Raw genomic sequence first — 26,492 nt, forward strand, 5'->3', positions numbered from 1 at the left:
TATATATATATATATTTTTTCCTTCTCACCCGAAATTAGTATTCTGGGAAATAAAATCCACTACCTGCTCACCTGCTCCATTAATTTATTTCTAGATCTACTTTAATATAATAAATTGTCAACTTGAAGCCTCATCCTCTTTAGCATATCTTTCAATACTTTAAGTAATAAGTAACCCAGTGTAAATATAACGTACGGCTTTCAAGTGATTATCGATGAAGGATACTGTTGCCCGACGTTAAAAACACACTGCATATTCAAACACCTGGAGAGGCTGGGGATATTAACTGCTTTGTTTTTTTTGCAATTGCCAGGATCAGTGAATGAAAACGTGTTTATTTTTTCCCCAGCCTCTTGAGATTTTTCATGTGAAAATGTTGTTATATTTTGACTAGTTTATTTTGAACAGTGTTGAATAAGCTTACGATTAGGTACGCAGAGTAGATGTACGTACTATCTAGAATTTTAACGGCCAAAAATGCAGGCTCAACCAGGACTTGGAACTTTGATATGCAGAAATCATGAGTCGCCCAACCAACGTGCTCAGCCAACTTGAATGTATCGATATTAAGACATAATCTCTGTCTCTCGCTCTTTCGGGCTCTGCAGACCTTGGTGGGCCTTGGCCTCCTCTACAGTCAGCATCCATTCCACTCTGTCATCAATTCTTCTCCATCCTTAATTTTCATCGTCCACAATTTTGCAGCAACGTCGTCTATCCATCGAAGTCGTGGTCTGCCCTTTCCTCTTGTGTGGTGAATCTTTTCTCTCAACATTCTTTTTGGCATCCGGTCTTCCGTCTTAACCACTTTATTCTCTGAGCTTTGACAAATCTCACTATATCCTGGCCTTTTATTAAATCATCTAGCTCTGCATTATATCTTATTATTCAGTCATCTTCCCTCACAGGTCCTTAATATCCGTCTCTCAAATATTCCGAGGGCATTTTCATCTGATAATTTCAAGGACCAATTCTCTGATCCATAAGTAACAACTGGTATCTTATAAATTTTAAGCTTTGTATTTCTTGTAATCAGTCTACTACTGAACATCTGCTTATTTGCAAAATATGCACGATTGCCTGCCTGCATTCTTTCCTTTATTACTTTATTCATATCATTATCGTTATATACCATTGTCCCCGGATATTTGAATAAGGGACTCCCTCAAACTTTTTCTCTCCAATTGTCAGATCTTGAGGTTCTCTTCTGATCTCAGAGTTAAGACATTCTCAAATACTTAGTCTTCTTTTCATTTACAGTAAGTCCAATTTTTATTTATTCTCTTTCCATTTGCTCATAAATTGAACGATTTTTGAGCAATTAATACATATTACTCTTGTAATATGTTACAGGCTAAAGTATAGAAGGACGTATTTAATGACTTTAGATGTATTGTTCACTGCGTGATTGAGGATGGAATGCGAGTGCGCAGAACTGAAAAGTAGCTTCAGACATACGGGATTACTGTGGCTCGCAACATCAATTACATTGTGTGGATTGCAATCAAGGAAGGTCCCTCCGGATTGCACCGCACTGCACCACTTAATTAACTAGCTAATTATCGTCACAGAAGTAACTTGATGAGTTTTTGAAGTTGACTTTCTGCGACAGACTCATCTGATTGTACCGAATGTGTGGGATGTGATTTGCTTGTGGAGGATTCTCCTTAGGCTGCACCAAAGATCTTTAGGTCTGGTGCCCTGATTTCCTACTCTTATTACTCTATTAGCATAATGTGGGCTTAACACTTTTACCAGATTCTGATTCATAAGCGTTGGCTTTATTGCACAGCCCCAGTCACGAAATTAATCATCCGCGCAGGAGTGCTTTGGTGTCACATGTGAGAAATTGAAATCGAGCGAAGGCCAACAATCACTGATTTCCTCCAAGGCTCTATTACGTAAGTGATATAAGGTTGATTCCACGTCAGATCGTTGACTTGTCGAATGTCTACCATTTTTGATGAACGCGTGTGGATCCAATTTTATATAAAGTTATCTACAAGGGCTTTGAATTTAAAAAATAATAATATTTGTGTTGTTATGGATTTAGAAAAAACAACTTATTCTCGGGAACAAAGGGACATGGAATCGGTTTAACTTTGAAAAGATGGAGTCAAATGCCCCTTCGTACCAAGGTATTGTGTGTATCCACAAGTAGGATCCTAGTTAGGACGAGGCATGGGTTTATTTAGCTTTTTTATTCTAAGAGTATCATAACATTTCTAAAGATAGATAGATTTGGGTGAAAACAATACATTTGTAAAAATAAAAGTAGTACTAGTGTGGAAAATTTCAGGAGTGGCTTGGGATATGTAGATAAATTACTGCTGAATTTTTATTTAAGTTTACGCAAATATAGCTCACATGCGAATGCAATTTGTTCCTTCCTGAATGTTCCCTGCCAAGATGTCATACAGTAAGGGACCAAATAGGTTAAGTGGCGGTGTATCCACTCTGGAGTTGTTTGTAAATTGTTGTCCGAGACAGAGCTGCGTTTCAGAATGAATAGCTCCATGTATCGCGATGCACAGTCCAATGTACCCACAGTTGAGAACTGTCGGTTCGATATATGCCCTTTTCAAAATATATTTTCTCTCCCCAGCACCAAATTTTAGTAGGATCGGGGTGGCTACTGACTGGAATTTCTTGATTTCCGGGAATTATGCGTGAATTATTGGCTCCGGGAATTATGCGTGAATTCTACGTGGATTTTTCTACCTAAACGTGAAAAAGTGTAACTTTTATTAATCCAAATGAATTCATACATTTACAAGTGCCCCGAGGCAAGTTTTCCACCGTGTAGCTCTTATTTTTATTGAGGAAGGAAAAGGAAGGTGCGTGGAAAGTAAATAGAATTCTCTCAATCCGTTTACTTGGTTAGTGCCCATTGCAGAGCAATCTGTCTGACAGGAGATTATTGCAAGATAAGCTATCTTGAAGTTGATTAGGTAAATTTGACTGAAATTCTCATACGATTGTCAATTTTTCGTAGATTAGTATATTCCGTAACATTTGTGACTTGTGTTTGTAGATGTTTTTCGAGCCTGAGTATATAAATAGTACGTGATACACCGTTGAATTGAATTAAATTAGAATTTTTGGGTGCATTGGAATCACACAGACGCTTTGACCGTAATAAGCGAGGTTGAAGTAGAAAAAAACATCTACTTGTATCCTTGAATGTTTGGAAAGTTCTTGAAAAGCGGGAATTATACTTGAATTCTATCATGATTTTAGCTTAGAGTAGTCATCCTGAATATGTAAAAATGTTCGAAATACCCACTTGGCCATACAATACACATATATTGTTGACCTTTATCTGAAAATAAGATCTGGTTTCATCTTCCTAATTTGTTCCTTTCTCGATCCATTCACTCATATACACTGACTTACTTCTTGATGAAGAGGAACAGGTGACCAAGAAAGGTCTGTCCTTTTGTGGTAGTGCGCTGCAGTCTCCAAATTGATCGCAAATCTATGTGGTGTGGACTAGGTCGGAAAGGGGCATTTCAGCCAGGTACGTTTGTTAGTTTGCTTTGATGTTGGTTGCAGAAAAAAAGGAACCTACCTTAATTCGATCGTGTTTACCATATGAATTCAAACTTTGTACAGTCACGAAAACTTTTGGAGTGTAATGATTCCATTGAAATTTAATGGCCAGAAGTGTACGTGACTGTACGTCGTAAAATATGTATTGCATTTCGAAGCAGTGCTGTAACAAATCATACCGCACAAGGGTAGTACCAAAAATTTGATTCTGGTCAAGGATCCCTTAAAGATGCACCACCCTCTGAAAGACCCTCGGTCATCGCGAAGAATTGACGATCGCTGTGGAAAATAATTCCTTAACGTGTCACGAACATTCACGTAAGCGCTGAAACCATTCTTTTCCATCTGCTTCAACTGGAGAAGTCGTGGAAGTTCGGTGAGTTTGTCGGCGAAAGCAAGCAAAAGCTGACCATCTGCCCGTCACTGCTTTCCTGTCACAACATTGACCCGTTTTTTTGGATTGTTGCCGTGTGATGAAAAATGGGTCCAGTAGGTAGGAGAGACTGGCGAATATCCCGGGAAAGCGAAAACAAATTTCGGAGCTGACAGCAGTGGTAGAGCACCGCAGATGCTTTGTCAGTCTGTATTCGAACCATTCATCAGGTTCTAAAAATTCGGCGTGAAAACGTTTGTCTAACTCGTCGAAGAGTAATTTTTCTCTTCAAAAGTTGTAAGATAATAACAACCACGTAGAAGGTCAAGAGATGAGTGTGATTATATAATATTATTGCGTATGGATATGTTTGCGTGCTATCATTGTGAAACGTTGTATGTATGAGCTTTCCCTATGATGCGTGGATTTCTCTTGTCATCCCTATGGAGGACATTTGAACAACACTTTCGGTACATATGTGAACCGCACTCTTGGGGCACGAACAGTGACCAATGTTCCTCATAAGTTCATCATGAAAATATTAACTAAAGCATTTCACACCATTTTAAATGGTGAACAGTCCACGTATCAAGAGACATGTAGATATAGCAAAGGATAACTAAAGCGTGTTCCGTATAGGACGCCGAATTTGAATCGAGTGCTATTAATTTGTTTCGAGGTTGGCAGACCTGTTCTTACCAATGTTGGCATCTGTTGTCATGCCGATTAAGGTAGCCTCAATTGTTTTGACTCGTTTGTTGTGGTTTCCTTCCGAAAATCCTCGAATAATCCAGGAGCGTGAAATCCATCCCAAGGTAACTTAATATATAAGGTACCGCCATCCGAAGATTGCCGATAATGCAGGAGCGCGTGACGCCATAGTGGAGGCTCGGGGCTTAGCCGAAGCAAACGGCCACTATCTATTTCTAACCTGTAGCTCCTATCATTTCTATGCGAGGTTCAGAGAGGGAAAGTATTTTTTTACTTTGAGGGGGAAATATTAATTATCATACTTCGGGATGGTATTGAGGTATTCCTTTAATGATTAGTAACATAATTAAAGATGCTACTTTTAAAAGGGGGAATTTACACGTACAAACGTATTGTAAAAATTCATGGTTCTGAAACCTGATCGATACATTACAAAGAAATTTGTCTGTGTTCTCATTAGCATTTCAGATTTCATTATTTCATAAATCGTTTTATGATTTTAATAAACGTTGCATGCTAAAGAAAAATTGCATAGTGAAAGAGTTAAAAAGAAATAATTGATTGACAGATTTGGTTTATTTTCGCTTTTCTGTATTTTTTTTATATGAAAGGAAAACCCATAAGCGGTAGTTCCCCCCCCCCTCGTCGTTCTCTTTCTTTGTTTCCACAAGCCTGGCTCGTTGCGGAGTGGTTAGCACATCGCGCTTCAACACCAGCTGTCCTGGTTTGAATTCTGGGCTGAGCATGGATTTTTGTGAGTGTCCATTCATCAATTTTATCACTCATCCCTATCTTCGCAAATTAGCCGAAGTGGCACAAGAAGCGAAGTAATATAAAGCAAATCAATCAATCGATCTTTGTTTCAACATATATATAATCACATTTACTAAATTCTCAATTTTCTCATTGAGGACAAATCGATGTCTTACCCGAATGGATTCGACCCCGGGACCCCTGGCATCGTAGTGCGCTGTGCTAATAGCTCCCCCACGGAGATGATCATAGGCGTCCGAGTTATTACGGGCCTAACAGAACGTCACAGGAATACTATCGGATTATAAATTATGGATACTAGAGTTTGGATAATAAATAAATAAAATATATAATATATAAATAAAAAACACCCGTTTTTTTATTTATACAATTTCAAAGAGAGCAATAGTTTGCCAAACTAAAAAAAAACATTTTGTTCTCACGACGATAAAAATAGAAGGCATACTCGAAAAAAAAAGTGGTAACTATAGATTGACACAGAATTGAATAAGCTGAATTTTGATGTAACTCGTTCTTATGTGGTTCTTCTGGTTAACTTTTAATTGGAGTTCAAACTTGAGTATCCGTAATTTTTAATCCAATAGTAGTCCAGTATAATCTGTTTACAACATTTAACACAACGCACTACAAAAGCCTAATATTTAATTTTCTGACTGAATCGTTCTTTCTTATTCATTCAGAACGTTGCCATCACTTCAAGAACATTTCAAATTTTACATAACATCAGAAAGTACTGAAATAATACTGATATAAACTTAAAATCCAATCTTTGCCGTTCTCCATAATCTAAATTTATTTTTCAAATTATCAAGGGAAAGAAGCAATATACAAGCTAGATAAAATTTTACTCTGCATTTGAAACTTACTCTAATTTTGCAAATAATTCCCAACCTTCATATATTTATTTACTGTACAATAATTTACGGATCAAAGTTCCACATGCAAAAACATTTTGGAAAGTTTTATGTGGAGTAAGAATGAGGAAAGAATTTGTAAGATAGTAATTTCTGACTTTGAAAACGCAATTCCAGTTTGTAATTTGCAGATATTTTAAATTTCGCTGGTTCAAATTTGGCTGCAAGTTATAGTTGTCATAGTTCTAAAAAGTATTTTTTCGTATTAAGAACTTGGCATTCTCACGTGTGCAGAAGACGAGCCAAAGTGTACAAGTACTAATTTAACTAACTTAACCTACTAATTCAAGCCTATAGAAATAGATTTACGATGACACGGAAAATGAAACGCTTTGAGAATATCCATGAAAATAGTTCTTAGTTTAATTAAACAATAAAGGAGAAAAGTTACATGAACTCACAATGATTGACCGTGCAAGTGTACGAATCATTATTCGCTAAAGGACTTTGTCCGCAGATTTACATGTGCGTCTGAGTTGTATAACCGGAAAACCAAGGCTGATATGCGACACACATTTGTACATGTAGTTCATTAACGAATTAACTTGCATTGCACTAATCATAGATCTTGCTCTTTTTGACAGAAACATACTACAAAGAAATAACGTAGCATCCATTGGTTTATATTGAGTACAAGGGTACAAAATTATCCACAATGTATTTGTGAAATACCAAAATTGAACAGTTGCAAAAATTTCATTGATGAGTGTAATATTCACTCATGCAATGTTTGCCATGTGCATACAACGCTATGTAACTGGAATTGAAGATGTAAGCGAATTTCATTTCCAATAGCGTGAAAGTCAATACGCGATCTTTACACTTCGAAATGCACATTTCCGACAACGTTTTTCACAATAATGTAAACATACAAATCACAATTAACATCTGTTTGTGTTAAATAAATCAATTTGTTAGTAATTACAAATCCGACATACATGAAATCTACATAACAAATCAGTTAGTTCGCCCTAGTTGAACACATTTTCAAGATATTGGTGATTTTTCTTGTAGTGTTGGTTAGGTTACGTTCTAGATTTTGAACTTTCTTATTTGGTTAAAGCAGGTTGAGAGAGGTTGTTTGTAATCTTTAATTTATTTGCTTCATTATGCAGACGTGTGTTTCTCCTTTGTAAACGATCGAATATGTTTCCCAACAACAAAACATTGCTTGCAGTTTGTGTATACACCTACGTCTATATATTTTTCTCTTTTAGGCAGCATAGTCTTTAACCTGTTTAGGGCACGTTTCCTTATTGCATTCCTCTCGTAGCGTACATCTCTGCAAACCTTATCACCACGTCCTAAAAGCGAACCATATTGTGAAGATAAGTGTTTAGGAGAACTACATCATTTCCTCGATTATTTGTTACTAAAGTGATTGGGTGTAATTTTAGCGATGGCACTGCAGTTGACTTCAGCACGTTCTTTGGTGGAAAATTTGCATCTTTTACATTTCGTCTACAAGCATGAATCCACTGTTTACTTACGCAATTAACGGCTGGAAATCTATGATATTTAATGTCAGTTCCTTTAGTTTTATGGTTATAGTTTTCATAGCTTTCTACAGCACAATTAGACATGATTGCAGTCTACAAGACAAAAATACAATATAAATAAATCGAACGCTACAAAATCAACAACTGGCTTGTTCCGATTTTCGTGACGTGTTACCAGCTGAATGTGCCCCGCACCAAACCCAATTCCTCCCAGATGACGTAATGCATCCACGGAAGACTGCGCATACGTACTGCACATAGGAACGAGTACCCCCCTGATCCATCCATACGCTGAGAACGACTGTGTGGTGTGGGTTTTGGCAGGTGGGGTATGATCTTATATCTTGTGATTTTTTCTTATGGGGGGTTTGTAAAATCACAGGGGTACGCCAACAAACCACGAACCCTTTTGGAACTGAAGGCGGAAATCATACGGGTGATTGGAGGCATCGGGACATACATCTGCGAGAGGTTATCAATAATTTTGTGGAGCTTATAATTGCATGCAGACTCAGTAGGGGTTTACATACGCCTGACATTGTCTTTCATACGTAAATGGGAGATGTTACTGTTTACATATACGTGAAATATAACTATTTTCATGATATTTTCCCTATTTTTTATTTAATTTTTTAATTCGGTGTCCTATACGGAACACCCTATATTTTACTAATGGATAGCCACTGAAGCAATTCCACTCTTCATGCTATTCTGTTTGCGATAGAGCATGGAGTAGTTCTAGTAACATTTTCCTCATTAAACGCATCGAGTCCAGCCACTAGAGGTTGGCGTGATAGGTCTCTAAGGAAAAACCAATCCTGGAAAACACATACGCGTAACTATTCATGATCTGGTATATTTCAGAAACCCAGTCTATTTAACTTTATATACGACGAAGAATACAAAATTGACATTTGCATCGTCTCGAGACACTGCTGCAACTAACAAGAAAGTGAAGATCATATAAAGTAATACTACATACATAAACATTTGGTTTACAATAAGACTAGCGGCTGGCAGCTAGTATGATGGGTAGTGCCAACGTGATCAAGAAATCGAAAATTTTTTGCTAGCATATGTCAGAAATCGAATGAAAAAGGTAATTTTAATGGAACTTTGTTTACTAAAGTTGCAGACAAAAATTCAGAGTTCCTAAGATTGGTTTATTTTACTTCGCATTTGTACTACTTTTGGCTAATCGCGAAGATAAGCATGGGTGAACACTCACAAAGAACACCGATGGCCAGGCGGAATTCGAACCCGTGATCCCTGGAGTCGTAGCATGATGTGCGGATGTCGGCCGGAGTTTCTAGGAAATAAATGCGACTATTAAAATTTCGACGCCTGTCACCTTTACCATTATTTTTATATATTTAAATAGAATTGTTGTTAAATCTGGCGTGGGACAGTCAAGTTGTTTAATTTTTTAATTTAATACCGTATAGTACCTTGGAAAACGGTGCATGTAATAATGCTCTAATCTGACTCATCTTTACTAACTACCCTTCCTTTCACACACCATCGGACACTTTCACTTCACTAAAAAGATAAACACTGAACAATTAGATACACAGAGTCGACCACGGTATTCTCGCCTTGCTTTGTTTATAATTTGCAACCCCAGCACGGCAGACGGTACATCAACAATCGGTGTTACTAACAACTGAAATATGATTATCTGCTATATGAACTGTAGATCTACAATTTTTAAAATTCAATGCAAGAAATTGAATTATATCTCCAAGTGAAATTCTTATACTGATAGATTTTCCGTTTGATTTTTTACAAATATTAAAGTAAAAAATCCCCTGGTGATGTGAATTGCCTTTGATATTTAGGCAATTCTTTTGTACAGAAAATTTATTCAATATTGTCAACGTCAGTTGCAACCCATGAGTGTCTGTGTGCGTGAGAGCAAGGGATATATCTTTTCTTAAGGAAGATATCGATAACAAAATAGTTGGATGGCTCTTTAGACGCATCTATCTAAATGGTTATATAAATTTGGGGAAGATATTACGTTCGTTCTTGCCAAGTATGCAGGAAAGTATCTTTCTCGCGAATTACTTCTCCAACGAGTATTACAAATCGGTCAGGATTAGTCACTTCTCTGTGAAGTTTGCAACTATGTCAACACAACGCGAAAGCTCTCGCGTCGTGCCAGCCGAAAAGGGGCACGGCTGGTTGTCTTATGGCTGGCTACCACTCTGGGCTACCACCTCCTCGCTCGTTAACTGCGGAGACTTTTTCATGCCTCTGCGCACAGGCCAGACTATGATGGCCCAGCGCAAGTGAGAGAACAGCTGGGGATGCGGCGCAGGAATTGAGGCGGCCGTAAGCTGGAACGCTTACGAGATTCGAATCTCCTCGTCGTAAATGTATTCATTTAACTATATTTTGGCAAAGCAAGTGCTTTTTCTTTTTCTGAGGGTAGATCCATGGCACTGCGGCTCTCCCCTTAGAGCCGCCGCTGCAATAAGATGAATAAAGACAAAGCATTGTTCAAAAGTGTCCCATGTGTGACACTGGGGCAGATTTGAACATATTACTGATGTTTCGTTTAACGCATTTAGCTTGCAAAATGACTGATATTTGTGTGTAAAAATGTTTACATGTACTAGAAGGCTACTTTTGTTCATTTTTCTATTAGAAAGTAATAAAGCAATGAAATTGGTAAAGCGTTCAAATGTGCCCCAGTCTCCCCTACTTCAGCGACAGACCCACGTCTGCAAAGCCTCATTACATCCGAAGAAGCTCCTGCTGTGTTTGGTGGACTGCAGCTATTGTACACCACGGGTTTCTTCCCACAGGGCAAATAATTACGGCTGCGGTCTGCACTTGTCAAGTGCAACGTGTGCAGGATGCATTGCTTCGGATGCAGCCAGCACGGGTGAACACACAAAAAAGTGGCTATGCCAGACCACATCGAGACAAAGGACATAATATGATTACTCTTTAGGATGGGGACTGATGCCTCACCCCCTGATATTTCCCCAAGTGACTATCACAATGCACAATCGTCAGTTCAGAAATGAAGATCTGAAATCGGATGTGGCCGGCCACCTTTTGGTTCTCAGGAGCAGACATTTTACGGAAGGGGTATACATGAGCTTGTATTTCGTTGGGAAAATGTCGACTGTGATATTTCCTATTTTGACGAATAAATAGCTTTGTACTACTGCTGCCGTGTTTCTTTATCATCCGACAGGTGACAAGAACTTTTATTGGTTATCTGATACGTGTGTTACCAGTCCATACATGGTGTTACTCATTTTCCACAAGTTCAAATATTTCCAACCTTTGATACTGATGAACATACATTGTCAAATAATGGACAGTGCTAATGGTTCTTTTACGAAATAACATTATACTGAATATTGCGAGTTGTTTTGCAAATTATTACATAAAGCGCAGTAAAAAAGTAGTAATAAAATCAATGCACCTTCAGTGGGTTAAATTTATATTGTCAAAGTGTTTAGGTCATTTCATAATTCATTCTCATCGTCGCGATTATCCAAAAGTGTCAGGAAAGTGAAGCTATACAAGAAAAAAATACATAAATAAAAAGCAGCAATGTTCAGAATAGAAACCCATTTTGAAACGATCGCCCGAGTCAATATTATAGTTTGTTCATGTTCCATGCGGAAAAGAAAATACTGCACACACTTTACACACGTGAAGATTTACAGAAAAGTGATTTCAAATGGAACGTCATCCGAATTACGATGCTGGAGAAAGTGGCGGCCATTTTTGAATAGGACTGTTATACGAAATTGAAACCTCTATATGTATATACTATTAGTGTTTTACGGGGTAGAAACCGGCTCGTCTCCTTTTACCAAAAATCAAATGCTGAATGTGAAAAATTCAATTTTGAATCTAGTTAGTTTATCCCTGGCCACTGATAAAAAACAAAGTAAAACCACATCATTACCCTTATGACTCTCACGTATCTTTGTGTACTAAATTCCTTGCAAACTTATTTGCCAATTCACATCAATACATTAAGTGTGACCATGTGGACATGGTCGTAAGTAATGCTACAAATGATTATTTTTATTAAGCATTAGGCAGACTTTTTTTAAATTGAATTTGCGATTATGAAATCTTTACTTGTAACTTCCACTGGATATAGAATTAACTGACTCCAGTTATATTTACATCTTTGATGAGAAGCACAAGCTGCTAATGTGTTGTTGACAAGCAAGTTAGCGTTTCACGTATGTCCTTGAGTTTCGCTTTGTTCGTGATTATTGTCACACAACCTTTTGAGTTGTGACGTGCAAGCGAAATCTTAGTAGTAGTGAGTATTTCACGTGCTGATAATTGGCTTAACTGCGGAACAACCCTTTGCGGAGGAGAATGACGCCAGGAGATTTAAATTGGGAACAGCAGTGTCATTTTGCGCATTTAAAATCGCACCGTCAGTACCAAAAACTTTTGATATCTCAGTTACGGTGAGAGTTATATTAAAAGGCCATGTTGTTTTACGGAGAAATAAGCAAAAACCTAATCATTGACTTGTGAAAATGATTTCTCTTCGCGGTTATGTATTAGGTTGAGTACTCTTTATGTAGTTGAAAGTGAGACATCGAGAAAGATGCAGGAAGGTGCATAAAATCATCAACTGATGCATTAAAGTGCATCCCCTACAAAAGGAAATTCTCACTTGGATCATATGATGCACTTTGGTGTTACCTTTACGATATATAAAAATGCATCTATCTATAAACCTGATTCTTTTCAGAAGCCATAAAACCCACTTTAGTGCACCAATCTATGCGCATCTGGTGCATCAGATGCACTTAGTTTTCTCTGTGTAGCGTGAGCTCCCGCATAGCCGAATGGTTACCGCTGTGGCATTTGGTGTCGATTCTAGTTTCGAGTACAAACATTTCGGTGATCTCGGTTTCCCAAACTCCCAGCCAGAAAACAGCGGCGATGGGATTCGATAGGCTGACCACGCGTCACCAATGAAAATATCTTTATATGCTTTAGCCGTGATAGGGCTGTGGCGCCCATGGAATGAACTGTTTAGTTAGAGAGGGAATGCTTGACTTTTATATATCATTTTGGTATAACAGCAATATACTTGCCCAAATCCCTGTTCTGAAGCTACTCGGGGACCCAAGGCGTCACAGCATCTTTGACAATTCTAGATTCGAGATTAGATTAAGACATGCTTTTGTTGTTTCAACTATTGTATGTAATCATAATATTTCAGCGTTATGATTTATCTAACAGACAGAGCAAAACCGACATTAAAACCAAATCTTTCATATTTTGTAGCTCCTGTGGCATGAAGAAGGATAACTATGCTATTGGTAAACAATTACAATAATTAGGTATTTTAATTGGGAATTGGCATTGTTGCAAATTTCCTAGTTACAAAGTAATATTGTTCTCGATGATGCTTTGTGGTTAATTGAGAGTTTCTTTTTTTTCTGGAAAACCTGCAAATGTACGTTAATTGCTACTAGGGAAACCAGCTTGGTTCGTAAGTAAGGGGGCACAAGGTATATTGTCTCAATTTATTAACCTTTTACCTTTTTCATTTGCAGTAGCTAGAACATTAGTTCGGTGGTATTAATGCAATCATCTTGATATAAAACATGTTATTGATTCCAAAAGATCAATATTCGTACATTCGCACAGATAGTCAGGGACGATAAAACTCCTTAATATGTTGACTGTATTGACATTGATTTGAATAATAAGCTGATCTATCTATATTTTCAACTTTGAGTTAGTGCCTGTATACTTTAAGAAGAATAAGTCTTTGGGGTCCACGTGCAGACACTTATGAGCCACTACGAAGGCCTTTCCACCCATCTGCCCTCGAACAGAGGCCATTGTCGAACTTTCTCCTCCATTGGTAAACTTGCTGGTGTGGTAAGCATGCACAGAAATATTGAATTTTCATTTGCCGAGAAATTTCTGTAAGTTTTAATCTAACAGAGGGTAATAAACCACTCCTCTTCACTGGTGCAAGTGTGTATAGGAGGCGCCATCTTTAAAATGGCAGAAATGACGTTTTGAAGCTTACTTGATTAGTGTTGCACCCTTGAGGTAAACAACAGCTGATGTAAATTTGAGCTGTATACAGTCTGCCCTACAATTTTTATTGGACTTCTAAGGTTTTCATTTGACTCTTGTAGTAGTAGTTGCATATATGACGAAACCGAATAGAGTCAAGGGTGCGTTATTCTTATTTCTGAAACGTGAATCCACGGATGTAATATCTTCGCTTTCGTCTTTTCTTTAAATGTATTTATTAAACCAGGAAGGACCGCATTTGCCGGCGTATAAGAAACACCCCCATTTTTGTACACATTTTTGAGTAAAAAGTTTATGACTGAATTTATAATTTACAGTATTTCAAATATAAAGTAACATGTAGGTCTACTTTCAACAAATAACTTCCTAATGTAACTAGGAAAGAACGTATTTTAATCTTCTTCGTCACACACCTCAAGGAAGCAAGTAAATCAGAAGAGAGAAAATTTCTAGAAATGAAGGTAATAAAAAACCAAGTATCGTCATATAAGACGCACCCTGTTTTTCGGACCTATTTTTAAAGGGAAAAGTGCGTCTTATAAACCGGCAAATACGGTAATTGAAAATTGTATGATTACGAAGTGATCGTTGCGTGGCTTATAACTTCTTTTGCACAGTTATATTGTAGTAACAGTCCTGCCTTTTTACTGTGATGTTAATATCAACTCATCAAATAAAAGAAGAAAATTCATCTGAGTAACGACGGGAGCTTGATCGATATCCAGCTTCTCACAAGTCATTGACTTTACAAGGATGTTGAAAAGAGCAGGCGTGTCGAAGCATGTGATTGCTAATTGGAAACGCAAAGCAACTCGTTCAGTACTTTTTAGATTCGATTAACTTGGAGGAGTTTTCTACCTTTGGCAAGTCGGTGAACTCGAGAAAACACAATTATTGCATGCAGCATTCGTTAGCTAGCACGGGATTCCATTCGGGATCATTGAATTTTATTGGTGGAAGATCTTAGCTGAAAGGCGATTGATAAACTTTGTGTTTTTTGACACGTCAGTATTTCGGTCAGGGTGTCTACCAGTCTGGTGAACCTGGAAATCCTGGAAAAGTCATCGAAATGTAAGGGAAATGTTTCTGGAAAAATCACATTTTTTATGTAATGCACTAAAAGCAGGTTTTTGAACAAAGAAAAAATCAGGACAAGTAAGATTTTTTAAAGTTGGTGTGGACAAACTATAGTAATATTACCGGCAGTTGCATTAAAATTGTATATGAAATGCTCTAGGTAAAGGTAACTTTTTAACTGTTTAAGTTACTATTGGAATTGAACACTTACTTGTCCCAATTTTTGGCGTGTGCTTGGTAGATATTAAGATTAATGTATATGTGTGTGTGTGTGTGTGTGTGTGTGTGTGTGTGTGTGTGTGTGTGTGTGTGTGTGTGTGTGTGTGTGTGTGTGTGTGTGTGTGTGTGTGTGTGTGTATATATATATATATATATATATATATATAATTTTACGACTTATACATATTTGTTATTTATACTATAATTAGTGTTGCCCACGAGACGAGACTTTGGCCTGTCTCGTCTCGTGGAAATGCTGTGAAATGCTGTCTCGTCTCGAAAATATTCGTTAGTCAAAGGGACACATGATCAATCTCGTCTCGAATTTTTAAAAGCCTGTCCCGTCTCGTCCCGTGGGCAACACTAACTATAATTATGACTTATAAGAAAGAAATTCTGTGTTAACTATAAGCCAATCCTGTCCTTATCACTTTTACGCAAGAAGTGAATATTCTAACAAATTGGTTAAGTGGGATTCTAAATGTGGTGTTAGTTAAAATACAGGGTAATTTAAAATTAATGGTGCAACTTTACACAGTTATTATGATGTTACTATTTATTATAGAGAATCAGACAAGGTATCAATATAAAGAAGAACTCTGGAAGTTTTACTCACATGACTCACATTATAAAGATTGAACATGGGAACCACGTGTAACGCGGAAAAGGTCCAAACAATAATCAAGTACTTGCTATGCACGAGACAGCAAGTCGTTGTCAACGGTTTCGAAGGCACTAACAATTCGGAAGGTTGAAACATATGCATTACTACCGAAAAGCATGCGGAAATGTCTTTGCACCATTGTGATTGAATCCGTTCTCCAACACACAATACAATACGCCTTCTACTGCTCATTAGCCATTTTGCGACACTGGCGATCCTGGTAGAGCATCGGCTAAGCAGAATAAGCACGCTAAGTGGGAATAAAACTTGCAGAGTTTCCTTTATATTGATGCCTTGTCTGATTTTCTATCATAAATAGTAACGGCATGATGACTGTGTCAAGTTGCACCATTAATTTTGAATTACCCTGTATAGTGACTTTCTTACACATGTTTAAATTACATGAATTAATTTCCCTAATGACTTTAGTCTTGAAAATTTTGGTTCTTGGTTTGGATAGCCTGGAAATGTCAGGAATTTTGTTTTTTATGAAATGGTAGACACCCTGTTCGGTTATTATATTGAAAGTCAGAATTTAAGTCCATTTTATGTTCGAATAAGCTGATCAGGACAGTTTAAGGTGAGATCCGAATCGCTGTGCCTCCACAGGGGGCACTGTCCGCATGAAACTCAATATAAAGGAACCTGGGGCATGTGACTGTCAAAGGACATTACACCAAGGTGTTTAGGTTCTAACAATTTATACTAAATATTTGGAATGCATTTATTTTTGTCGGATATGCAGAATCTATGAGATGGGTGGAGCCCACAAACAATTTGCAGAAATAAGCAAACAAAGTGTACAGACTTGAAACAAATACAATGAATTGAGGGGCTGTTCATCAATTGAAGTACTCGGGTGTAAAACATGGTAAGTGACATTTTGGTCATTTCTGAGTTCATTAAGAAAGAAGGTTATTAGAAGCTATACTGTAGATAAAATGTTTTCGTGTTGTGTTTACCAATTTCACTGAGTCCAATGCAAATTGTATGTCATGGCAATTTCACCCGAGAATTGAAGGATGTCACATTTTATTTTGTAACTCAAAAATGACCAAAAATGTCACTTACCATGTTTTACACCCGAGCCATTCAATTATTAGGCTATTGATATTTTGTTTTGAGAATCAAAAGGTAGGTGCGTATGTGTGTAAAATTAACGTTATCATAGTTTTACGTGTTGCTTTCTGCGAATTGACATTATTTTCTTTTTTCTCTCCATAGGTAAGTTATATCTTCAGTTATCAACTCGTAAGTGCAGTCAATTCTTATACCTTCAAACAATAGGTAAGTGAACCCTGCCGATTCTCTCTCCTTTCTCGCCCCCCCCCCTTGTTAAGGATACTTAAATAACTACCCAGTGTTCAACATGCAAGAATCAAGAAAATGACATCACACGAAGCAGGTTCGATTTTTCGTACGAGGCCTGCGAGCATCGCCTTCAAAGTGTAGGAAATGGTCAGAACAGGAAGGTAGCTTTAAATACAGTATGAGATGTGTGACAACCTTTAGTTAAAACTTTAATCTGAGTGTCTACTGGTGGGAAATTCCTTGAATTTTTCATGATTTACTTGGAATTCAACGTGAATTTTTGTTCACACATGAAATTTTCAGGATTCCGAGAAGTTACCCCAAAATTGTTGAAGCTATGATCGTAAGTTTCGAAAGAGTTTTTTTTTTAAATGTAGAGTGCTAAGAAAATATTGTATACCCCCGCTCGTATCACAGGGATACAGGTATTTGTTGACAAAACTCAATTTACTATAATTTTTCGGCAATGTCGAGGATCCAGAATGGGTTACGTACAACAGCTTCGATATTCGTTGTCAATCGTTATTGAAATACCATTGCAAGTGGAAGTGAATTTTTACCATATGAGCCTTTAAGTAATTGTATTTAAGAACCTGGAATCAATTAGTTGCAATGATAAGCTGATGATGATACCAGTATTATCTTGTTGTTACATGTAATCTCAGTATAAGGGATACAGTTGTGTACAATGTAAAATTTGTCTAGGGATGTTACCGAGACAGCCTTGTAAAGGATCGAGACGAGAACGAAATCATACCTATCGAGACGAGACAAACTCAAGTGTCAGAGACACTCGTTTACGTCTAGACTTCAGTCTATCTCTATGTGGCGGAATGCTTGGCTCAGCGCACTACGACGCCAGGGGTCCCTGGTTCGAATTACGACCTGGGCATGGGTGTTCTTCGCGAGTGTCCCTTCATCAATGTCATCATATCACTCAAAGGTGGCAGAAAAGCGGCTCTAAGTAAAACTAAAATAAAAACAAACTTCAGGGATGATATCGGAAAATTTACCAAAACCAACAATGTGGCTTTTACCAAGGGAATATCTGATTTTTTATATACGTGACATATTTTGTTTGGTAATTACTGAGTCAACCCACTAGTGATATTTGTGAGCGTTTGGTGCGTGTTTGATTATATTCAGGGTAAAAATCAGTTTTGAGCTGCTAAGTCCACTTTGTGCACAGTAAGACTAATCGAGAGTGCACATAAACAGTTTAAAGTGGAATCAGAACCACTATGTGCCTCCACCACCGCTGTGTTGTTGTTTAGTCGAAACGAGAACGAGATTTGCCCTTCGAAACAACACGAGAACGAGATGGATGCTTGTAAATCGAGGCTAGACCGAGAACGAGACAGTCCACTTTCGTCTCGATACCATCCTTAAATGTATCGTTTTGATTTAGATTTTTGTGGAATTTCTGAATTTTACTCGAAACTGTTTTGTCTAAATTTTCTGGTGGTGGTTGTTTCCTTAGAGTCATCAAGATGCATTTGAAAGTTTTGCAACAGCTTTCCGAAAAATAGAAAAGGAATTGCAAATACCATAAACATTAGCTTTGGAATTTGGAATTTTTTTGATGGAAAACTAAGAATTGAGCTTTGGGTTGTAGGCTGTGTGCACAATTGATTCATTCAGCTTTTATGCTCAGTTCTTAGTGTTAAGGAAACAGAAAGTGGCGTGTAATTTTTTTCAGTTGGCAAAGATTACTCTCGTAACTAATCTTGTATTAATCTGTGTGATGTACTTATAACTGTGGCGTCATGGAATATTCACCATGTTACTTCCACTAACGCAATTTTACATGTTCCATGCGCATGTGAGAATTGCGACAATAGAACTGAGTTCTGAATCATTATTTGATAGTGTAAGGTGGTATGCTTCATGCAATGTAGTTTAGGTGCCACATTTAGTACTCCCCCCCTCCCCATTCAAAGTTATGCAAAAATGGAGAAACAGTGTTTACTGTTGTGCATACTCATGCGTCCACTATGTTTAACTGTTGTGCATCAATGCGTCCACTATGTTATAGTGATTACCAGTACCTCTTTATACAGTGAATGGGTGATCGGTTGGATTTTTTCAATGTTTGGTCGGATTGGAGTAGTCTTGACTAAAACCAATATGGAATTGATCCAGAATGAATTACATGTAGGAAACTGATTACATTAGTATTTTATTGCTCGTAATTACATTCATTCATTCATACTTTATTGGTTTTAGCTGTTATACCAGCTCTACACCAAGTGTCCTAAAAATATGCCATATGTGATACTGTTACATCAAATTACAAATTTTGAATATATATACAGTTTTCATGTACATCATATCATGCAAAATCTAAAATTGATTATAAATACAAATGTTATATCTCGTGACTATATCAAGTTACACATTTTGAATATTTACAATTTTCATATTTCTATATTAATATCATGAAAAATCTAAAAATGATAAATACAATTGTTACATCTGGTGACGATATTAAAGAGGCTAAAGAAGTTGGGAGAGGTATTCCTTTTTCTATTAAATTCTTGAATAAGATCTCCCCTTTGAGTGGTATAAAGTGGACATTGAAATATAACATGATTAGCATCTTCCTGGTCTAGATTGCACTTGCACATAGGTGAATTAACTACATTACATTACACGTATGTGATCTGATCTCAATCTTAGTATTAAAACTAAAAATGAACACGATTCCGATGACCTCCATCAGTTGCAGTTCGCGGCCTTCCACTCCATTCTCTAATATACGCTGAGAATTCTTCATCTTGGGTTTTCTATACGAGCATGAACAGCCCAAGATCGCACAGTACTGATGTCTACACATTCATCCTCATAAAATGTCTTCAGTCTCAGATGAATGTCAATTTGTAGCACATTTTCTGCTGTTAGAAACTCGATAACTGCACGCTACTTCAGGCGCTTCACCAACATTGCATGGTCACATGCTGCCATTTTCCTCGCAATAGTTCAGCACTTCCTGCTGATAGAAGTTTGAAACCTTCAATGGAGAAGCGGGAAAGTCTTATAAGTGCAATGTATGGTTGCTCAAAATCCAAAATGCGTTTACAAGGTAACAAAGAAAATAAAAACATAGGAAGCTTTACTTTTCAGGACGCCCTCGTATATATACTTTATTGCAGATCCATTTCAGGATTGTAATGTTGTTGATTGATATTCCAAATTACAGTTTGCAGAATTTCAACACAAAATGTTAATAAGAAATGAAATTAGGCATGCCATATTTAATGCAAAATGTTGAATTTTTCACGAGTTTTGTATCTCCTAAACCAATTAAATCTCAAACTCAAAATTTTTACTGAAGTTAGTTATCCTGAAGTACTGTATTGTGTACAAATTTCAGATTTTTAAACAACTGCCCACCAGAGATATTTAACCCTGAACTTGGATTTTTTTAAACAAAAAGTACATGTTTATGACCCTGTAGTAAAAAGGATTAAAGTCTCAAGCTTCAAATAATTTTGGCACACACTATTGGTACACAGGAACTTGCACAACAAAATTCAAGTGTCAAACAAACTGCCTTCCCCTAAAAAAAAATGTCCAAAAATGTCATTTTGAGCGATTAAAATACACAATTTTGACCTTAAAATTTATTATGAAGGAATAATATTTAGAACATTACGCAGAAATATAATTGTAGCCTACAATGTGCTTAAGATCACAGATTTTGTCTCATTGTTGTAGAACTTACCAGAGCTGAGATAAAAAAAGTTGCCGCTGATGCTTACGAGTGGAGAAAATGACGCGCGCCATGATAAAAAAATGTCAGCCATCTTCAAATCGGTGATAGTAAAAATAAAATAAGAGTGGTTCTGAACTGTCAACATATGAGGCTCACATCACACAAAAAATAAACTTTTTTTAAAAATGGTCAAGCAACCATGTTGTATGACTTCATATGGATTGACCCAATAGCAATTTTTATTTCCGCAATTTCCGTATCTAGGGATATTGCTGAAACAATTCTCAATTTTGTCTCTGTTGCTCGTTTTCATGGAAACTTCTGTTGTAAATAAATCAGACTAATTTTCAAAACGCACAAATATACATTTGCCGCAACAGAAACTGAGTCAGCAAAGGTATATTTGTTCACTATCAAGATAAAGGATAATTTTTCATGTAATCGATCAAGTAAGTAATACATTATTATTAAGTATATCCTAATTAATTAGGTTACTCAAAAAATTATTAATATTATTATTGTGAAATTGTTAAAATCCGTTTCCTAATCTAGAATATAGGACCTGAATTTTATAGGAATGGTATTTTTTTTTAGTCTCAATTAGTATAAATTAGCCACAAATAATAGCCAACGTTAAGTTAAAGAAATTTATGTGTTTATACAAGTACAAAATTTGATAGGTATTATCATTTCGCTTCCTTCTTGGTACGAAGGTTTCTGGGGAATGTCCTCTTTTCTGGGATCACAAAGTATATTTGACTTTTGCGGAAAGATGTGACCGTGCACAGTACTAGTGAATACTACCTATATTACAAGATGCCATCGAGGACGTGAAATGTTGTCCAAAGAGATGTTGTTGCTTTTCGCCATTAGAACCGCTTATTCTACCCGAAGATTGAAATATCACATTTTACCACACTTCCCATATCCATCCGACTTTGCACATTCTGACTTCTTCCCCTTTCAGTAAGTGAGTGAACTGTTTGGCAAGCGTTTCCATAACAACCAACGTCTAATAAGTGGCTTCCCAAATGGCTCGACGCCTTGCAATCAAAGGAACCCGGCATCGAAACCCGGTGGAGGCAAACAGTGGTTCGGATTCTACTATGGGTCCAATTCCAGTTATCCTATATGTGCATAAAAGTGGATTTAAAACAGAAAATATATACAGGGTGATTTTTTTTTACAAAGACGGGATCCGTAAATTTCGTCATAGATGGAAGACGTGTGTAGCTCTAGAAGATGAACAAGAAGAAAGCGACCGACCGTGCGGTCTAATGCACCATCCTTTGGGCTCCGGCTACGGGACGTGGGCAGAAAACTTCGCCTGGAGTCCTGGTTCGAATCGTGGCCTGGACATGTGTTTTCTTTGCGAGTGTCCCTTAATCAATTTAATCGTATCACTCATCCCTATCGTCGCGATTAGCCAAAAGTGGCAGAAAAGCAACGCTAAATAAATCGAATCATGCGATTTTTTTTGGACGCTCTGTATAGTACGCTTGTATTTCAATTCCATATTTTATGCGTGAAGCGTATTCGTAGGCGATGGGAACATAATCAAGGTCTTCGCATGGCGCAAGATGGAAAGAAATTCTCGAGGTTCTCACGAGAATAGAAAGGCATTGTATGAGAATTGATAATGGTCTTTCACGCCATAAATCTTCACGTTAATCTACATGCATTTTTTTCTTGTGTTTTTTCTTTGCTTTCCCATCCAAGTCACCATCGAAATGCAATATTAATTTAGTTACAGGCTTTCGCGGCATGAATCAGATGTGAAATTGTCATAACATTTGCTGATTGTCTGTTTTTATGTGACTTGTGCGAATATGCAATAAATATAATGTCAAATGCTAATGCCGGAAATTCATGTAAATTAAACACACAGTTTTAAGTATTTCGTCTGACCCAGCATCGTTACTTAGCTTTAATGTTGTGCGTTAGTTAGGCTCATAGTGTCCAGTCCTGCCTTCCAGGACGATCTGCCACATTGCATTAAATTCTGGTTTGATTCCTGTGGAAATTGATTTGGCTTGCGTGCTGGAACAGATATATTATGATCATTTGCGTCAGTTAACTATTCTTCCTTGTAATTCTACGTCGCTTTTCTGCCCTTTTTTGGCTAATCGCGACGATGAAAATGAGTGATGATTACATAAGATTGATGTAGGGACACACACAAAGACTATCATTGGTCAGGTTGGGACTCGAATTCGGAAACTTCGGTGCGGAAATAGAAAGCCGACCCCATAAGGCGTTCGGCTCCTGTTAATATTGATAAATTTCTGTGCTTGCTGCCCGTTAATGTTGTGCTTATAGTTCTTCGCCATCCTTCAGTTTCCGGGTTTGAAGCCAGACCTAAGTATGGGTATTTCTTTGTGAACGAGTCGCCTTGTAATGAAAGGCTCCTGGGTTCGATATCCGGTGGAGGCGCAAGTGAATCGGATCTCAATTTTAGCTGTAGATCCAGCCCCAATTAGCCTTACTGTGCACAAAGTGGACTTAAAATCAAAGCTCAAACAAACTCACTCATTGTTAATGTTCCTTCATCAATTCATCGTCATAGTCGCGATTAGCTTGCACACTAAAAAGGTAAAAAAAGGTAAAGTGCTCCCCTGTGCTTAGCACCACGCCATTAAGGCGTATAGGGGGTGTGGGGGTAACGCCCCACACTTTCTTGATCCGGTCGCGAGTGGGGGTGATGTGATCAGCATCACGCTCCCGACTGCCTTTACCCCCCCCCCCCAGGCTTTCCCCCAGGTACCCATGTCATTCGACGCTGGGTGGGCGCCGGGGCCGCTTCCAACGTTAGAAAAGTTTCCGGATTTGAACCGGCCGGGGATCGAACCCGAGACCTTTAGCATGGTAGTCAGACTGAGCCGACTGAGCCACCGCGGCTTAGCTAGCACACTAACAAAGGAAAATGAAAACATTCACCATACTTCAGTAAATTAATGTAACCTTTGTATTACATTGAAATAATATGTTCCACGTAAGTCCGGATATTTGTTAGATTTTGATATATTCAACAGTAATCATTCATTTATTATCATTGCTGCTGTCATGTACCCCCCCCCCTCTTCCCCCTAGATAACCTGGAGTTGTGTTTGAGAAGATAAACCGAGTCCTGGAATCATGATATTTAGTGCAATAAAATACCAGTCTTGCTTAGCATTGCCTTCACAAAATATCAGCCCAGGCTAGTAGACAAGATGATAAAGCTGTTTGTTTGATCCAGCAACATATCACTGCCGCTCTCCCGTCACCCAGCGCGCTCCCACAAACGCACACATGAAAAAGAATGGGCAACATTGGTGATGTGCGTTCAACGTGCTCTCTGCATTTCACAATGATGAACGCACATGTTGTGGCACACATTCTGTGGTGATCACCGTTCCAAGTTCATTCCACCTATGAGTTGCCGTACGTCTAGTATGAAAGAGTGATAAGGTAAAATTTGTGGTAGTGATGAATCTGCAGTAGGTACATCACAGTGGTGGACTTCCTTCATTGTTAGAATGTGTTTTAGGAAATTTATGTTTGGTTTCTGTATTTAAAATGCTTTAAGCAGCCAGAAGTGTTAAATTTTCCTTTTTGGTTTGTATGTTAGACTTTTTATATGGTAATCTGTGTGCTGTTGCAAGACAATAACTTTGGCTTGTTGGTACTGGCGATTTAACTGAAGGGAAAATAGATTTCGCGTTTTCATTGGAGAAAATACAGATACAAGTGGTATCCTTTTGGATTCTTTCAGAGTGGACAATATGCACGTGATAAAGAAATGGTCCGTGACTGTTCTGTGTTGCCTAAGATTTGTATTCTGAAGCTAGGAATCTATTACCTGAGCCCAAAGCAGAATCAACATAAATGCAAATGTGTAGTGTTTTCAAGATTCATATGCCCAAGTGCCACGATATGTGCGAAAGGGAGTGCCAAGACAATAACAATAAATACAACCCAAGACATGAAAATAAGGCCAAAACTCCCAGGGCAACGAAGTAGTCGAAACTTAAATTTACTGGTACGTCCAACAAGACAATGGTCAATGAGAGAAGGTGCTAGTGTCGGAAAGCAAGTAAATTGTAACAACGGTTACCTATAAAAATATGAAGTCGGATCGAAAGACACACTTCACGATATGGAAATGGATGCAATACTAATGTAGACGGTGGATATCCCTTGGAGGTGTTGCGAATATCTCGCATTCCATCCACGAGGCCCGTTGTCATTTGTCCTGACTGACTGCGAGGCCCGTTTGCTACCCCTTAACTTCCTCCACGAGCCTCACTGTTCTTCACACACTGAGTAGTCCTTTAAGAATAGTAATTTTATACCTGTTTTTAAAATATTCTGTGCTCTGTTGTACTTTTTTTGACATGTTGTACGAGTATTACAAAATGTTTTCGTAGTCTGTTTCAGTATAACTAATTAGGTCATGGACGTAAACAATCATACTGGAAATGAGACCATGCGTTTCATCAATCCCCGTTGTCTGTGACACCCTCTAAACAAGTCCTTTGATGAAAGAAAAGGCTTATCTCTGTGGCTACAATGAAAGACATGGTTTTCTATTCCTCTTTTTTCAGAAAATTTGAAGCAAACTTGGCTGAATCTTCTAACCTAAATAGGCTGAAAAGCGGCGTAAAATATGAGAAATACAAATGCATGAAATCCAAGATTTAGCAGCATATAAAGTGATGGTAGTTGTGAAATATATTTACCCGCTTTGGTACGCTTACTTATTATTGACCTTAATACATAGTTTCTCAACCTGTGTGGCGCGACCCATTCCGTGGGAGCGTTTGGTGGGTCGCGTAGTGGGGTCGAAATTTATTTACTGTGTCTTAAAAATCTGTTACTTCGTAAGATGTATTGTGTTAAGGATTTAAATTCAACCCTTCTGTGAGTATTTTTTTTCAATTGCAGCATGTGTGTTTAGTTAGATGTTAGACTACAGTAAATTAGTCTTTCAAATTACATATTTAATTTTCTAGAATGAAGTATGTGTAATTTATTTAAGCAAGCGTAAAATAGGCCTTCTCATACTCTATGTAGCAGAAATATTATTACAAACTGAGTGCATGCCCCTACAAGTAATACTGCCCGAGCCCACGCTTATGGTTCCCGTGAAGTGTAATATCTTTCAAGGTGGGTCCCAGACTGAAAAGGTTGAGAGAACCACTGCCTTAATATGAATATTTTGATAAATTTACTCGTTGTTATTTTGAGGTTGGCCTATCAAATGACTGAAGAGGAATTGTACCTTCCTCTTATCAGAAGACTCCGCTATCCCAGAAGGAAGAGTAAAATCAGGAGGAACTTGTAGGTATATTTCTCGTTCCCAATTCATTTGAGATTGGTTATCTTCAAGATACATCTCGGACCGAAGCAACAGGCAACAAGGGGATTTCAACACGGGGCTCACTCAGTCTGTATAAAAGCATTCACTGCTCAATCGCTACCAACATACCGAGGCGACACGATGCACGATATTGAAAAAAAAAACTGCGACACGAAGGCGACTTGTATTGTGTCTCATTTCATCTTATCATTCATCCCCATCGTCGCGATTAGCCAATCTAAGAAGAAAAGCGACCTAAAGTAAGATCGAGAACATTTTTTTTT

The 26,492-nt window shown here is 37.7% G+C and overlaps 2 protein-coding genes across 2 annotated transcripts in view; both read left to right on the forward strand.

Annotated features, from left to right (window-relative positions):
* Positions 1-26,492, forward strand: part of LOC146004954 (E3 ubiquitin-protein ligase ZNRF2) — a 309,378-nt gene that overhangs the window by 42,475 nt on the left and 240,411 nt on the right. The gene's annotated exons all lie outside the window — the stretch shown is intronic.
* Prp16 (ATP-dependent RNA helicase l(1)G0007) overlaps positions 7,398-26,492 on the forward strand; it is a 400,014-nt gene continuing 380,919 nt past the window's right edge. Inside the window, exon 1 of the mRNA XM_083144020.1 lies at positions 7,398-7,401. The gene's annotated coding sequence lies outside the window, so the exon portion shown is untranslated. The remainder of the gene's footprint in view (positions 7,402-26,492) is intronic.

The sequence above is a fragment of the Lepisma saccharinum genome, chromosome 22 (genome assembly GCF_977018435.1).
Source record: "Lepisma saccharinum chromosome 22, izLepSacc3.1, whole genome shotgun sequence".
NCBI lineage: Eukaryota > Metazoa > Arthropoda > Insecta > Zygentoma > Lepismatidae > Lepisma > Lepisma saccharinum.